Source organism: Cajanus cajan, chromosome 6 (genome assembly GCF_000230855.2).
Source record: "Cajanus cajan strain Asha chromosome 6, NIPB_CcT2T_4, whole genome shotgun sequence".
In the NCBI taxonomy this organism is placed as follows: domain Eukaryota; kingdom Viridiplantae; phylum Streptophyta; class Magnoliopsida; order Fabales; family Fabaceae; genus Cajanus; species Cajanus cajan.
Genome location: NC_138522.1, coordinates 13037501 through 13055431, shown reverse-complemented (window position 1 = coordinate 13055431; position 17931 = coordinate 13037501). Strand labels below are relative to the sequence as shown.

At 31.5% G+C, this 17931-nt stretch overlaps 1 pseudogene across 1 annotated transcript; it reads left to right on the top strand.

The window, feature by feature from the left end:
- Positions 1-6339: 6339 nt before the first annotated feature.
- On the top strand, positions 6340-12915 carry LOC109815976 (disease resistance protein RPV1-like; annotated as a pseudogene). Its single transcript, XR_014434350.1, has 6 exons — positions 6340-7555; positions 7722-8280; positions 9295-10318; positions 10493-10786; positions 10945-12439; positions 12614-12915. The product of XR_014434350.1 is annotated as a disease resistance protein RPV1-like (transcript).
- The last annotated feature ends 5016 nt before the right edge of the window (positions 12916-17931 follow it).

Sequence of the window (17931 nt, the reverse complement as noted above, 5' to 3'; positions counted from 1 at the left end):
ATCATAACACATAATAATAAAATTTGAATAATATAACATTTTATAATTAATCAAACGTGTTCAGCTAGAGAGTACTACATGCATAACTTAACAAAATTAGCAAAAATTTAAAATAAAATAAAATTAAAGTTTCAAAAAATAATTTAATAAGTGAACATCCTAATCTAATCCTATCTACGCCCCGATGTCACATGTTCTACCAGAGCAAAGCCCAACTCTGAAGCCTAAGCTTCATCACCTACATTCCTAGCCTCATGCTGATAATCACCTGTATAACAATCAAAGGAAAATAACAAAAAGAAAAAGGAGTGAGAAACATCTCACTCTGGCTCACAGTGTAGAAATACACACCGGATAGCCAAACACAAATAAGACAGGTATAGCATAGATATATTAACAAAATATTACATCTCACTCATCCAAGATATAAAAAAATATCAATTTATTATATAACATTGAAAATGCACATGTATGGACACGGACTACATATTCTCATGCATGTGGCACCAGTAAAACATCACATGGAATATTGACGCTAGCAATACACGAAGAGTGGTCTAGGAGTACATGCCGGGTCACACCCTCTGCGCACTCTCACTAGAAGGATATACTACCAGAGTCTCGTCGGATAGCTAAGCCGCGCAAAATACATCCCATGCACACAATGGGCGAGACTGAGACTTCCAAATCGAGCTATCCCCAATGACTAATCCCCAAAGTTTTTACACTAGGGGGCTTTCTCTAGCGGTGTATTCCATATCGTACCCTTAAAATGTTTATGCAAATGATGCATGTCAATCAAGACTCTATGCATTCTCATATCACATTATCATTTCCCATGGTCATATCACATCATCACATTTCGTCATCACATTTCATCATCATATTTCATTCACAATGTTCACAGAGCACTTTATTTCGTATTAAAACTCATCTATTTGCATAGTTAAATACACATTTATACATTTTATAAAGCAAGGAGTACAACAGAACAATCAGAAGGTAAAACAGAAATTATTGAAAATATGTCTATTTCTCATAGGGTTTTTGTGGGAACCCATAGAGCACTCTAATTCATATCAAAACTTGTTTATTTAAAAAAATAAACACATATTTATATATCTCATTGAACAAGGAATAGATCAAAACAATCAGAAAGTAAAACAGAAAATTTTCATATTTTGTCTGTTTCTCATAGGGTTTCCCATAGGAACCCACAGAGATCTCAAATCATATAATTAATTGTCTATAAGAAAAATAATAAGCAAAATAAATACAATTGGGAGAAATCCCTCATACATGAGCATACAAAAAAATACAACAAACACAGGATTGAGGGTCAATCCTACTACCCAACATATATTCCCACACCCAAAACCTCGATAAGCAAGAGCCGAATCTTGTTGGTCGCCTCCTCTAGGTTCCCCTTCATCTTCAGAGAGAAAGGAGAAAAAAGATTAGAAAATGAAAAAATGAGTTTTAGAGAGTGTAAAATGCTCTATTTATAGGCATCAGGCCGCGGCCAGAACGGCCTGTTCCAAAACCGGAACGGCTCGTTCTGGACTCCTTCGTCATCTCAAAAATATGCCACTGGAACGGCCCGTTCTGGACTCATTAATGATATGTAAAAAAATGTAACCGGAATGGCCCGTTCTTCAATCAGAACGATCCGTTCTTCAATCAGAACGATCCGTTTTGGGTTCCAACTTTGCTTATAAAATCATGTACCGGAACGGCCCGTTCTTAAATCGAAACGGCCTGTTCTGGTTTCAAAATCAAAACATGTCTTGGAACGACCCTTTTCGATGTAAGATTTATATGTCATTCTTGTAGTTTGGAACGGTCCGTTCCAATTTGAGAACGACCCGTTCTAGGCTACAAAAATATAAAATATTTTTTTCGTAAATAATTATTATTAAAATATTCATATTCATTAAAAACATCTAAAATATTTTATAAAACCCATTTTATTTGTTAAAATAATCATAAGAAATTAATCTCTATATATTAAAATAATAATTACAATTAATCATTATATTGGTAAAAATTTTCAGGATGTTACATTGATTACCTAAGAAATGGTAGGGAAAGAAGGGTTTAAGTGAAAATGAAGAAAAGAAGAAGAAAGAAAGACAAAAGTAATCCCTTCTAGCTCTCCCTAAAGTTTTGAGTCTTTCTTTTTGGGAAAGAAAGTCTTCCTTCTATACCTTTTCTAAGTTGGCTCCACTTACCTCTAGTCCAACCCTCTAGAGATCAATGTGCTCTAAGGGTCTGTCTACCCCAGAGCTTTCAATAGCAATTATCAAATTAAAAAAGAGTTATGAGATGATAGTGTTACTATTTAAACCTTTTATTAGAAGTATATGGATAGAAAGTATCAAAATACCACATAGGGTTGGTTTGGTTAGTAGTTGTCACAACTTTGAAGACATTTTGACAATGAAGATATTGTCTTGTTGCTTTGGGTTAAACTAATGTTTAAGGATTTCAAACGTGAAAACAAACACATCATTAATCATGAGGATTTGATACCAGGTCATGAACCAACAACATCAAAAGCCAAAGTTGTTAGCACATGAAAGGTTTTATATTATATATATTTATAACAAAACTGTTATGGGAAACTCTTAGTAACTCTAATTCAACCTCTTTACTAGTTCAATGACTAGTTTGGGTTTCAGTTTGGTAAACCATCTAACCAAAATAAGCAATAACAGGTCTAAACTTCTAATTCTATTACATATATATTTCCCTATGCAGTTTTGTCATGTGCATATTAGTGATCATATTTTTTTCTTATTTCTAAGTTGGCATTGAAATGAACAATTCACTTGACTCCAAGGAGTGATGTATACAACTTTGATGTAGTCTTGTTAGAGTTACTGACAAGAAGGCGCACTGTGAAAAAAGATAGACCTAGATTTTCAGATGATAGCAGAAGAGTTTTGAGAATAATGGACACAAGGTTGGGGGTCAATACTCCAAGAAAGGAGCACAAGTTGTAGCTGCACTTACATTGCAATGCCTCAACATTGACCCAAAATTTAGACCACCTATGGTGGAATAGTTCTAGCAGCATTGGAATGACTTGATTCCCCAAATTCATTCCAAAGGACACCAAAATCTGATAACCATGCAACCACTCATTCACAGAAGTAAATTGGAAATGCAAAATATAGGCTTCTTGGCTTGTTTCTTTTTTCACTTTGCATCAAAAGAATACTAAGTAATACCAACAAATGCTTTGCTCTTTCATTTCTTTGCCTATGTGAAGAATTTCCATCTTTGCGGGTTGTTGAGTGTAGAGTATTACATTGTGGTACAAGGTATATATATTGCTTTGTATGAATTTTTTCAGCTCTTAGGATGGGTATTGTTACGTATATATAGAATTGGAAAAAAATTAAAATTTAATGGACATGTTTAAGTGAGTATTTTTTATTCATGAAATATCTGTTTTAGCTAGCTTTACGCTTCAAAGTTCGGACTAACTGTGTATCAATAGATAGCAATACTAATTATTGGCATGGAATTGCAGCAAATCAAAATCACGTCACGATAAGATTGGAGTTAACATCCAAAAATTCAATCTGAAAATTTAGAAACCTCGAAAGAAACTAAAAACTTGTTAAATATGTTTCCTAAGATTATAAAATCACAATCTTAGCAATCCAAAATTCAAAATAATGTGACTAGAATGATAATATTGGTATATGTATAGATACTAAAATAAATAGTTGAATTTAAGGACTTATTTAATATTTTAAGAATTTATTTGATAATTCTTTAATTTTAAGAATTAATATTACATTAACTTCTAATTTAAGGGATCAAATCGTAAGATTATGTTTTTTTTAATATTATTATTAGTAGTGGTTATTTTAATTCAAATTAAATATTAGCATGTGCTTTGCATCAATAATGAAATGCATATAATTTATTTTAAATGCAAATTTTAAAAAATGTCAATCCATAAAAAATTCTCAAATAAAATTATTATCATTATTATATTCTAAATAGAGGAGATATATATAACCACTTATTCGATGTAAATTTATATATTTTCTAATCTTATCCACCATATTATTTATATTGTATTAATATAAATTTAAATAAAATATCAAATCATGGAGGATAGTACATAATGAGGGCATGCTCCTATTGGGTGGTATGAGCTTTCAGTTTCACTGAATTGCTTTGTTGACCGTAAAAGAATAACCCACGCCTTCTACTCTACTGCATTGTTTTAATGGCCATTCCAATAAATGAATATCATATTCACTCTCAATTTCGTATTCGAATAAAATAACTCATGCATTCAAATATAACTGAACAATGAAATAGTCTATTCAAATGAAATGAATTATATTTAAATAAAAAAATTAATAAGTTAACCACTCTTTCAAATTTTTACTTGATTTTGCAAAGAAATTTACCGTCTAATGAGCTTTGTATTAAATAAACGAATAGAAATATTTCAACAGAATTATTTCTTTTCTCTTCATACTATTTTACAGTTATTTGTACGAAAATGAAACACAATATTAAAGAATAACCTGAGATTGACCCTAATTAGTAAAATCTTAGCATTGAATACAATAAAAAAAAAAACTTATTTACTTAAATAATTCTAGACAATTTTTTTAGTTGAGTCAAGAGTGTAACTCATTTCCTCATATCAGTTCCTATAAGATAAAATAATAAGAGTGAAAGTGGGCTGGGTTAGGTTGAGTTTGAATGAATCTGTTATTTGATCTAATCAAAATTTAACAAGTTTGACTGGGTTAGATTTGTACAATTTTTTTTTAAATTGAACTTAACCTAACCTAATTACAAACAGTTTGGATTGGGTTAGCTTAATCGGATCAATATAATTAAATTTATTTATTTTTTTTGTAAAAATTTAAATATTTTAAAATAGATGTAAATTATTTAATATATTATTATAAATACAATGTTATCAACTTATATAAGAAAAATAATTATACAAATTAAATTCTAAAATAAATATTAATTTTTTACATTATTATCAACTAAAAGAACCAATATTAATTAGTACAAAATTAAATTTAAAATAAATATATTATATTGTTACAATACTATCAATCTAAAATACAAAACTCACTAAGTAAGAGTGATAATGAGTATTTTCATAAATAAATAATCATTCAAATACTATTATTATCATTATTATTATTATTATTATTATTATTATTATTATTATTATTATTATTATTATTATTATTATTATTATTATTATTATTATTATTATGACCGGGTTGGATTGCGTAATGGGTTAAAAACAAAAAAATCCATTATCCGACCTGTATATTATCAAATTGGATTGAATCTGATTCAAACACAAAAAAAAATTCAATTCGAACTCATTAGTTTAATTTGGATTCGCATATTATCCGTACCCACTTACATCTTTATAAAATAGTATAAACAATATATCTAAAGGGAGAATTGAACTTTAATCCTTAATTATGTATAAGATGCGAATTAAACAACTTTCAATAATCCTATACACAGCGTAAGCAAGATTGCCTGGTGTTAAAAATGGCTATTATTTCTTAAAAGAAATAGTAAAATAAGACCAACAAATAATTATGAAAGTCAATCTGTGTTGACTTCAAAGATGAAGGGCAAAAGATGAAGGGCAGACCCCACTATAAAATGAGAGTGCTTATTGTGTTAAACTCTAAACCCATAATCCCAAATGCATCACAAATACGAGCCTTAAATGCTTTTTCTCCCTAAATGTAACAGTTAAGCAATTTTACTTTTAAATATTTTAATCGAATAATTTAGTCTTTAAATTGTTGTGTGATAGTGATTGTGTCTCAAATATCTCAATTTTACAAATTTTATCTATTTAAATTCCACATATTTTAATAAGAATAATAAATATATTATTTAATAATAATAACTGAAAATTATAATATATAATTTAAATAAGTAAAAATGATATGACTATGATATTTTAAAACTAATATTTTATATTTAAAAAACTAAAATTGTTAATTTAAAATTTAAAAATTAAAACAACATAATTATAATATTTAAAAATTAAATTATTCAATGAAAATCTCAAAACGTTGTAATACTAAAGTCATTGGAAAAAAAAAAGCAATTAAGGCAGCATACAATGAAGCTTTAAAAAAAAAAAAGAAGAAAAAAAAAGCAGACTCAAGTCAAAAAGTGTTGAGACATGAGACGTGTTGCTCATATATTACAGGATGTGGGGCTCCACTAGAAACTTCTCAGAAATTTCTCAGAAACATTCACGACATTACTGTATATTTACATCTTTTGTTTAATTATTCTTTCATCCTTTTGAAACATTATAAATAAATATACATGGCATGAAGGGTATATTTATATACACTGTACAATTGTTGTCTATATCTTCTCTGCTGACCCGAGAAGCTATCGTGTTGGTGTAAAGAATCTGTGTATTCTTCTCTGTTTGCAAGAAGTTGGATCAGTCTGTAGTAAGGTCATTCTCTCCATTTACATATTTAACCACAGTTAGAAATAATAGATGATGAAACAGAATCACTAATTTGATTTCTTATTGTGTTCTCATGTTTTAGCTAAAAGATTATGGACTTCAAAACAAGAGGGGTTCTGTGATTGACTAGGATGCAAAAATAACTTGATTTCTATTTTCTTTTATAGAATTTATTTAGTGAGACACTGTGAATTTTTCATTGAAGTGCTTATAAACATTCATTTATATTTTTTTAAGTAATGTCAAGCATGCTTTAGTTATCAGCTTCTAATAATTTCTCTTTTAATCTAAGGTAGGCCTACTTTCAGAGTTTGAGTTATTAGATTTGTCAGTTTTAACTGATATATTAGTTTAATATCTGATTGTTGAAATCTAATGGGATTGTGGGATGTGCTTTGCAAATGTAGGAGAATGGGTTAATAACTTCTTTTTTTTTTATTTCTCCATTTTATGTCAATGCTTTTCTCAAGGCCTTGGTTTGTTTAAGGCTAAGTTAGTAGTACCTACTATTCTAAGTGCTTCCACCTTTTTTAGCAGTCTTTGTTTTCTGGATGAAAATTAAGCATCAAATGATCTATAAAAGCTGTAACATCAAATATTCAACTGTCAATATCATATTAATTAAACTCTTTTAATCAATACCAGTTTGTCTTTAAAGCTGAGATATTTTCTAAACAATCTATCCAATGAACAGCTGCAGTGCCTTGAACAAACTGCATAATTTTCAATCAATGTTGGATATAAGATAGTCATCTGTTTGATAACATGTCAAGGAAATATAGATATGATATTTATGTTTAGGACTTAAGTTTCGATCTGCGCTGCTATAAGGTAATAATCTGAAGTTTTGATTCATTATTCATGTTACTAGGTTTTTTTATATATACTTGTTTACTTATCTTTTGGTCTGTTCAAATGGACTATCAGCATTTCAAAGTCAAAAGCAAGTCGGTGATCAAGGTTTAAGAAATCTCCAAGGATCACAAAACCTCAAAGTCACACTAGCAATTTGGCAAACATTTGTCTAATTGTTCTTTTGTAAGTGAGCAAGATTATGATCTTTGAAGTTTGAAGTGCTTGATCTCATATTAGACAGATTTATAAATTATAACAAAACAAATATTAAGTAGAAGTGTCAAGAAGATACTGAAACATAAAATCCTTTTATTATATTTCTTCAAGTGTAGTGTTAAATTCATTACAGGCGCAGATCATAATGGTTGAGCTGCAAATCATCAGTGATGTTGCTTCTTCCTCTAACTCTTCTTCAATGGTGTCTTCAAAAAAATATGAAGTTTTTCTAAGCTTTCGTGGTGAGGACACCCGCATGAACTTCACAAGCCATCTTCATGAAGCTTTGAAGAAAAAGGAAGTTGAAACCTTTATAGACTATGAGCTTAGAAAGGGAGATGAAATCTCACCGGCACTCATCTAAGCCATAGAAAATTCTCTTGTATCTATTGTCATCCTCTCACCAAACTATGCTTCCTCAAAATGGTGCTTGGAAGAACTCAACAAGATTTTAGAATGTAGGAAAAAGCAAGGACAAATGGTGATACCTGTATTTTACAATGTAGATCCATCCATGTGAGGAAGCAAACTGGAAGCTATAAGCAAGCCTTTGCAAAACATAAGGGAGAATCCAATTACAACAAATGGAAAGCTGCTCTCAATGAAATAGCCAATTTAGAATCCAATTACAACAAATGGAAAGCTGCTCTCAATGAAATAGCCAATTTAGCTGGGTGGGACTCTCGAAATAGGTAAATAAAATGATTCAATTTTTTGAAAGAAAAAAAGAAAGAAAGAAAGAAAATTTGTTTATTTAAATTGAGTTAACAAAATTTGGTTGAAAATACAACAAAGTTTAAAGATGGTAATTAAAATTATGACACAAATTATATGATATCAAAATAAAAATTGAAGCGAACAATGAAAGATATAGAGCTATAATAGAAAGATTTCTAAGAACTTCTCTACTAAAAATAAAGAATATTTTTCAACAAATAAGTTCTTAAAACATTTATATATAGATTTGTATTCAAACATGCTCATAGTTGTTTCCTTCTATTGTGTATGATTGTGTTATGCAATTGTTGCTCATCAAAGAATTTCTTTGTCCATTACTGTGTTTAATTGTGTAGAGTTAAAAAATAATTCTTTTTTTTTCTTTTTAGTTGAATAAATGACAGAAATGAGATAATACATTAACATGAATTTCCTTTACATGGTTTGAAAGGATTCTCCTCAATCGTTGGTCTCACCAGGTTTCCACTATGAACAATAATATTCCCATAGTATATTATTATACATAGTGAACATGTAAGCAATGATAATTTATTGTAATTTACTCATCTATTATGAAGTTCACTATTGAAAAATATTTCAAATATTTTCTATTCAATAACCTAAAAATAAATTTTAATATCGATATCTTCATTAAGCCGACTCGTTTATAACTTTTATTTTATTCTATCTATATATTGTTTATGTGTATTTGGAAACTTTTAATTGCGTTACATGCATGAGCGCATGCGTATGTAGAATAATAACTTCCATGGTAGTTTAAATAAGTTCATTGTGTAGAAAAAACATAGATATTGTTTATCTTCTCTAAGTCATTGAATTTTTATTCCTCAATTATATCATTTTCTCTATTATTCTAACATATTGATCTATGATTATGTATAATCATTTGTATAATTATTATTTTTTCTATTGTATTTGTTAGGCTCATAACCATCATTTATTTCATTGTTTCTTCTTTCATATGCTAGGACTGAATCAGAACTCCTTAAGGAAATTGTTGGAGATGTTTTGCAAAAATTGACTCCTACATACCAAAACTAACTTAAAGGTCTGGTAGGAATTGAGGACAATTATGAGGAAATTGAATCATTACTAAAAATTGGGTCAACTGAAGTGATAACCATTGGAATATGGGGTATGGGTGGCATAGGAAAGACCACTGGCATAGGAAAGACCACCCTAGCCACTACTTTGTATGCAAGATTGTCTCCTCGGTTTGAAGGTTGTTGTTTCTTGAAAAATGTAAGGGAAAATTCAAGCAGTCAAAATAGACTTGAAGCTTTACATAACAAACTTTTCGCCAAGTTGTTAGAGATTGAAAATCATTGTTTTGATCTGAATTTCGTGAGGCGTAAGCTTAAACATAAAAAGGTTTTAATTGTGTTGGATGATGTGGACACCTTACAACAATTAGAATATCTAGTTGAAGATTATGATTTGTTGGGGCCAGGAAGTAGAGTCATTGTTACAACTAGAAATAAACAAATTTTTAGTCTAGTTGATGAAGTATATGAGGTCAAGGAATTGAGCTCTGATCAATCTCTTCAACTTTTTTGTTTGACTGTTTTTGGAGAAAAACAACCTAAACATGGATATGAAGATCTTTCAAGAAGTGTAGTTTCCTATTGCAAAGGCGTTCCTTTGGCTTTAAAAGTTATGGGTGCAAGTCTTCGTCGAAGAAGTGAAGAGGTATGGGAAAGTGAATTGAGAAAGCTCCAAAAGATCTCAAATATGCAAATTCATAACATTTTAAAATTGAGTTATGATGGCTTAGATCGTTCTCAAAAGAACATCTTTTTAGACATTGTCTGCTTACTGAAAGGAGAAAACAAGAATTTTGTAACAAGTCTACTAGAAGCTTGTGGTTTCTTTGCAGTATCTGGAATCGAAGTCCTTTTGGACAAAGCTCTCATAACAATTTCAAATTACAATTCGATAGAAATGCATGACTTGATACAACAAATGGGTCAAGAAATTGTTTATCAAGAATCCATCTAAGATCCGGGAAGACGAAGTCGATTATGGAAACATGATGAAGTGTATGAAGTATTGAAATATAACAAGGTAAGTGGAAAATTTAATGGTTTATTTATGTACTGTAGCTAGTATGATAGCCCAACCAATTATTATTTTTAATTTCTTTTAACAGGGAACTGATGATGTTGAAGGGATAATTTAAATTTGGATACATTAACTGAGGATCTGTGTTTGAGCTCTGATTTCCTTGCAAAGATGCCTAATGTGATATTTCTTAAAATCCATACAAAGTTCATGGTCTTGGGGCAGAGAAAATTTAATGTGTCCCTTCCTCATGGTCTCAAGTCATTCTCTTATAAATTGAGGTACCTTCGATGGGATGGATTTTGTCTCGAGTCTTTGTCGTCTAAATTTTGTGCTGAACAACTTGTAGAGCTTCACTTGTCTTTGAGCAAGGTTAAAAGGCTTTGGGATGGGGTTCAGGTAGGAATGTGACTATACTTGCTACATTTTTTTCTCTATGTTTTTAAAGGTACAAGTGAGCCTTGAATGGTAACTAGTTAGGTTTCTCTTTTAGTTAAGGCTCATGATTATCAATTTAAAATTTTTCTTAACATTGTGATGCATCTTTCTTGTTACAGGATCTTTCGAATTTAAAGAAAATTCTCTTATATCACTTTCCAGAGCTGATTGAGATTCCGGACTTATCTATGGCAAGAAAACTTGAACGTATTTCTCTTCATGATTGTATAAGTTTGAGTGAGCTCCATCCATCCATCACGTCTCTCCCTAAGCTAACAGAGTTGGCGTTAGATCGATGTTCAAAAATTGATATCCTTAAAGTTCATTCAAAATCTCTTCGTATACTTGTCGCCTATGATTGTTCATCCCTCAAGGAATTCTCAATTACATCAAAGTAAATGACTATTTTGAGGTTATTGGAAACCACTATAAGTGCATTGCCGTCATCAATTTGGGATAATAGGAAACTCAGTGAACTTTTTCTGACAGTCTCAAACAATTTTGAAAAGTTATCAGATGAAGCAGGAATGGGGTCGATTACAACACTGAACCATTCTAAGTGTGTGAAGCACAATGCATGCCATACCCACCACAACTTTGGCAACTTATCGTCTTTAGAAGATTTATGGTTAAGTGGAATTAATGATGTGAGCTTGTTTGCAAACATCCAAAACCTTTCATTGCTGAAAGTACTTCACCTGGAAAATTGTCAAAACCTTTTCTCTCTACCACAACTTCCACCATCACTGGATGTGCTTGATTTAAGTGATTTAAGGGAACTCGTGTCTCTACCACAGCTTCCACCATCCCTTAAAATTCTTGAGTTAAATGACTGTAGGAAACTCGTGTCTCTGCCACAGCTTCCACCATCCGTGACAGATGTTAGAGCCATTAATTGCACTTTTCTAGGGACAGATTTCACTCAACGGATAGCATTACAACACATCTTGAGTCACTCACAGAGTTTTGACTGTGAAACATGTTTCATGTTCTCAGGAGACCATGTGACCGACAAGTGAGTTTCAAAAAGCAGGGACTTCAATAACTATTCCTTACCTCTCACCGTCGAACTTGTGTGGTTTCATTTGTTCCCTCGTTCTTTACAGGGGATCATACGGTGGTCTTGTTACGTCTTCTATCTATCAAGATGACGAAGAGGTCTTCTTCTGCTCTTACTCAGTCCCCAAAAATCTAACTTCAGATCACATTTCATTTCAGTATTTTAAACCAGAAGATCTTTCCAACGACGTACCATTGGAATTTGAATTTCATTTCTATGACGGGGATAGTGGTAAAGATTACAGTCAAGAGAGAATAAAAGAGTGTGGAGTCTTCCCAGTGTATGCCACAAGCATGGAAATTGGAGTTGGAGAATCTAATGCTGAAAATGAACTGGAATCCATTCAAATCAATAATAATGAGTCACAGCCTAGTGAAAATGGAGATGCAATTGGAGTTGGAGTTGGAGTTGGAGGCTCTAATAATGAAAATGGATTGGAATCCATCACTCAAATCCATGAGAATGAGTCACAACATGAATCGATTAGAGTTAAAGGCTCTAATAATGATAATGAATTGGAGTGGGGATTTTATGCTTATTAGACTACTTCATCGGTATGAAACTTCACCTAATTCACTTCTTCATTGTAGGCTCCTTATTTTTAACTCTTTTCTTAAATTAAATTATAACTTCAAATATAGTAGTTATATGCTAGAAATACTTTTGATTCTGAAAAATTATAACTTGTATATTACAATAACATTGTGTTCTACTCCAACGTTGAACAGGTTTTCTTTTGAAACACTTATGGAGAATATTGGTGGGAAACGAGCTCTAGCATGGTGGAATAGTCAAAGCAATATTCAGAACTTTTTGGTGGTCTATTTCACGTCATTTACAAATAAAAAGAGATTATTTATTCTACAGTAGATGAGTGATATCAAACTATGATGGTAATGAGTTTATGATTCAAAATTAGAAAACCTTTCTTTGCCTCTTGTCAATAAGATGAGTGATATCAAAGTATGATGTGCTAGGAATGTTTCTCAGTTTAGACAATCTAATAAAATAAATGATTTGAATCGAATTATTTAAGTTTGTTTAGTTTCTTTCTTGATCGGATCAAATAAGATCCAAATCAATTAAATTCAACTTTTATTGATTTTGGATTACAGATTTATATTTTATACATTTGATGATTCAAAAACTGAAAAAATTAAAATTAAAATTATTATTATTTTATTTTTATTATAATTATCTTAATATTATTTTATAATATAATTTTACTAGTAACACATAAGTGCAATATTATTTTGCTGTACTAATAACACTCTAGCAATATTACATTTATGGTAGTTTTTTGATGATATTATTATTTAATAGTAATATTAATATATTTATAATATTATTATTTTATTAGTTATCATACACTCTCTTATAAATTATCATACAATTCATATTTGGATACACATAGCACACACTCTACCATTCAACTTTGTCACTTTTTTGCTAGTTCAAGAGTCGTTTTGTTCAATTCATTTTAATCTAGCCATTAGACTTAGTACCAAAAAAATTCTAGTATTTATTTTCACTCAATATATTATTTGCATATTGACATTTAAGTTGGGAAAAAAATGGATGAGGAGTACTTTAATAATAATTGTAACTAAGAAAATTATTTTATGTTTAAGAGACTCTTCATTTAAATATTTGAATACATTAACTTTAAATGTTAAAGTATGTTTAAATACTTTAATTTCATATTTTTCATTTCATATTTTTTATATTATTTTTATGTATTCTTAGATTTTATTTATACTCTTTTAATAATAGGTTTTTATTTAAATTTTAGGATAAAATAATATATTCTTTGTTTTTAAAAAATAAATATTTACTATTCTTTAAAAAAAATAATTAAACAAAACCAAAACATTGTTTACTTGTTTGGATCACAAACTTCTTTGATAAATCCAAAATCAATCAAAATTGATTGAATTGTGCTATGTTTACAAAAATATGATAATTGCACTTGAAAATAAGGATCAAAACTTAGATATAGCACCTCTACAAAACATACCAAACATCTACGCCACATCTACGCCACGAGTTTTGTCTCATACATTTGGCAAACTTAATATATATACATATTTGTATTTTTTTCATAAAAAAAATAAAGGTAATTTGTGATAATATGTGATTTGGACTCACATATATGCAATTATTTAACATCTTATGTTATGTAATTATACAATTGAGTTAAATAATTTATATAATATATTTTAGATTTAAAATTATATATTTATATATTAATATATGTGGTTCAACAATTCATAATTTGGTTTCTTTATCAATATTAAATTCCTTATAAAAAATTTTTGGAGATTTTTTTAAAACATGATATAAATTTTATTGAAATTTATAGGTATAAAATATATGTTATGTTTTTTTTTTAAATAATAAAAATCGGATCATGTGATTCAAATTAGTGACTCATTAGTTTGATTTTTTATCTATTAACTTAACACTTTAACTGATTTAATAATTAGTCTAATTTTTAAAATGTTGCATCTACCACTTTATTGCGTCAAATTCAAGAACACGTATACAAACAAAAATGTCATATGATAAATTAAAAATATAAATAGCTAATATAAATAAAAACATTTATTTAAAATAAGAATTAAATATATTTCTACTATCTGGATTACGTTGATTGTAGTCTGATATTTTTTAATTTACTAAAACCCTAAAATGAAATTCTTTATTCGACATAGCAATATATCGTTGGTCAGGGTAGGAGAGTACAAGTGACGGGAAAGAATTGTTCTTCAAATATGGATGTAAACGAGTTCAAGTGTGGTTGTATGTTTCTTATGACTTATAGATTTGTAGCTATCCAACTGTTGGCATTAATTCTGATTTTAGTATTATTCTCTGAAGGTTTATAAATGATGTAACAAGTCGCAATTCTTTTTCCAATACATTTCTTTTAGATTAATTATAAAAGGTTCGGTATTAAACCTTAAAGTAATAGAAAATATCAAATTGTGAGATAGATTACTATTATATTTTAATTTTTTAGCAACATTTTCTTATTTATATTTGTTAAAATGTTACTATATATTAAACAAATAGGTCATTTTGTAACACTTTTTTAAAAAATGTCATTATAGATAGAGTAACATTTTTTATTTCAATATTATTCTTTCTAATTGTTTTCAAAATCAAAGTCCCATATTGAGTAAAAAAAATTTCACATAGGTTATTTTGCAACATTTTTTTTTGAAAAATGTTACTATAATTGTTTCTAAAATCAAAGTCTCACATCGAGTAAAAAAAGTAAATTTCTCTTATCTCTAATTGTTACCCATAATTAAAGTCTCACATCGAATAGATTAAGGACTCTGTTTACGGGGGAATTCGTTTATGGATTCTTTTTATTCGAACTAGCATGACAAGCGTTTCAATTTAGGGTTTAGGGTTTAGGGTTCTGAAGTGCCTTAGCCTTGAGCGGAAGGAAAGCCATTAAGCAAGCCCCTAACTCCATACTGTATTTCCCCCTCTCAAGCAAGATAAATTGAACCAAATGCAATCAATCGTCAGACCGCTGGAAGTCACTCTTTATCTTTCTCTTTTCCAGGCATACAATCAACACTTCTTTCATTCAAAGGTAGGTGTATAAGCCCTTATATTGATCGATTCGCCTAAATGAGTTTCACAAATTCGTGAAGGACACAACCCTAACTAATATGAAAGGCTATGGATATAGTCTACATCGGCTAGTCATAGGAAGAAGAAAAAGACCAGCATTAGGCCTCTTCAGCTAATAGATGTGTCAAAGACCGTTGCCAGGTTCAAGCTACTGAGGGTTCACTTGAACCTGACAGTTAAACCCAAGTGAGAAATGGAGAAAAGAAAGAAATAAGATAAGACAAAAGAGGGGAAAGACCTGAACACCCTCGGCGTTCTGCGCACAAAGGGGGAGCACACTTGTAGCGACAGAAGTGAAAGAGCGAGATTGAGAGGACCCCGTGGGGCTCGAGGAAAGAGCTGAGACTCTGCAAAAAGAAAATGGAAATGAGATCAAAGGTAACGATATACCTCTCATGTCAAGGGTAATGGCAGAAGAATAGTCCAGAGAAACCCAGCGCCTTCATTCAGAAGGTTTGGCTTGAGAAGAACATACTGTAACTCCCACTTTTTCAGCCCCTGGCATCTCCATCGAAGCTTTGGGACGAAGCTGTGGTGGACTAAGACTCTTTTTGTTGGGTTGCCTTTCCGGTAAGAGAGTAAGCGTATGAAGAAGAGTTCATAGGCGGATCGAACTCCAAGCAAAGTTTAAAGCGGTAAGGCATTCAATTAATTAGGCTGTGGTCAATCTTCAGATATGGAATAGGTACCAAACCGGAGTCAGAGTCAGCTGCGGCATTTCATTCAGTCAGCTTGGCTTTTTCTCTAGTTTGCCTTTTCCTTGGCACCCTTCTTTAGTAAATCTCGCATTGGTCCATTCCGGTCTTCAGTCAGTCAAGTCAGTGTGCACCAAGCAAGTAAGCAAGCCAGTGAATTGATCCGAGGGTGAATATACTAAGGTAGTGAAGTCATCCTAGCTCAATGCTTTCCTATCTGGTCCTGGAGCCTTAAAAAAAGACCTTACGGAACGGAAAGATGGAATCCTCTGAGATAGGTTGAGAAAGTGCGTTAATATCCTGTTGAGAAGTCATCTTGCCACTAAGATAAGGATCTAAATCCAATAATATGAGGAATGATGTCAGTAGTAAAGAGGTTCTGGTAATCTCGCACGATGTGGCCGCCAAGGAGATTGGTGTGATTAAATATCCAATTTCCTTCCAAGGTGGATAACTGAAATGAATAGTCTTGGACTCCCCTTTTTAAATCCAACTGATACGAGATTTAAGAAACAAAAAGTCCTCTTCCCCCAGAGTTCAATGTGTTAGGCGGAATCGCATATGAGGCAAGGTTTTTATCCTTTTCTATTTTTCCCACCAATCAGCAGGGACATAGTCAAGGAGGGGAACTGCAAGTAAAGTAAGCACATATGTCATTCTCTTCCTCTTATCTAGCTAACCCTTTTTTTTTGTTTTGAAAGGCTTTCATTCAGGTTGTGTTGTCCTCCCTCCGGTCGCCTTGATGAATAGCATTTATTACAGGAATTTTGGGTTATACCTGGTATTCCCCCCTAACTCGATCTAAACCTGAAGTCTAGTAAGGACAGATTCACTCTGAAACTGTTATCTACGTGATTACTATATTCGTCTTATGCGATCTACGAATATCATCATAGGTAAGTAAGGAGAAGATTGTGTAACGATGAAATCGAATTCTCTCCCGGAAGTCTGCTTTGCTGAATATCCGGTCGGTCTTCTTTCTTTCCTGATCTCAACCCGCTCATTGGTACTGAGGCTACTGTTCTCACCCTTTGATTTAAGGAATGCTTTATGAAGAACTGATCAGAGGTACGGCAGAGGAAGGGCTATTCTGACCAGATTGATGCGGATTGGATTCTCCGGTTTTTGCAAGAATACGGTGTTTGGAAAAAGACGATCTTTGATAGGAATAACCTTCACTGCCCTCTTTCTTTTCTGCATCTTATATTACCACCCCGTGGGTCCTATTCAAAGCATCAAGCTCGGTAGCGAGCCTCTTGTTTTTATCCCTGTCTACTTCAAATGGCTTAGAGAAAGGTCCCTTTTTCTTTTCGCATCTCGGATGCTTGGGAGTCTCCTTCTCGGCTTCAGAAGGACCGAAGGTTGGACTATGTTTAGGGATTGGGATTACTCTTTGTTCTCAGCCGCTAAAGGAAGAAGGATCTCTATCTCTGATCCAGTGGATGCTTGAAAGTGAGGTAAGCCGTGCTTTTCGGTAAGGGCTAATTCGAAGATCTTAGTGAATAGGGCACAGGACAGGGATCTCCTTGATCGAACTTTGAGCCACCCTGGACTTTGGCCAGGCCCCGGTTCCCAGGGTTAGAGTATTCCCTATTATAATATAAGCCTACTCAGATCAGAACTAAACTAGTTGATTCTCTTTCGCCTATCGGCCGGCCGGCTTTAAGCAACCTTCGCATTTCTTGCTGAGATCCCAAGTC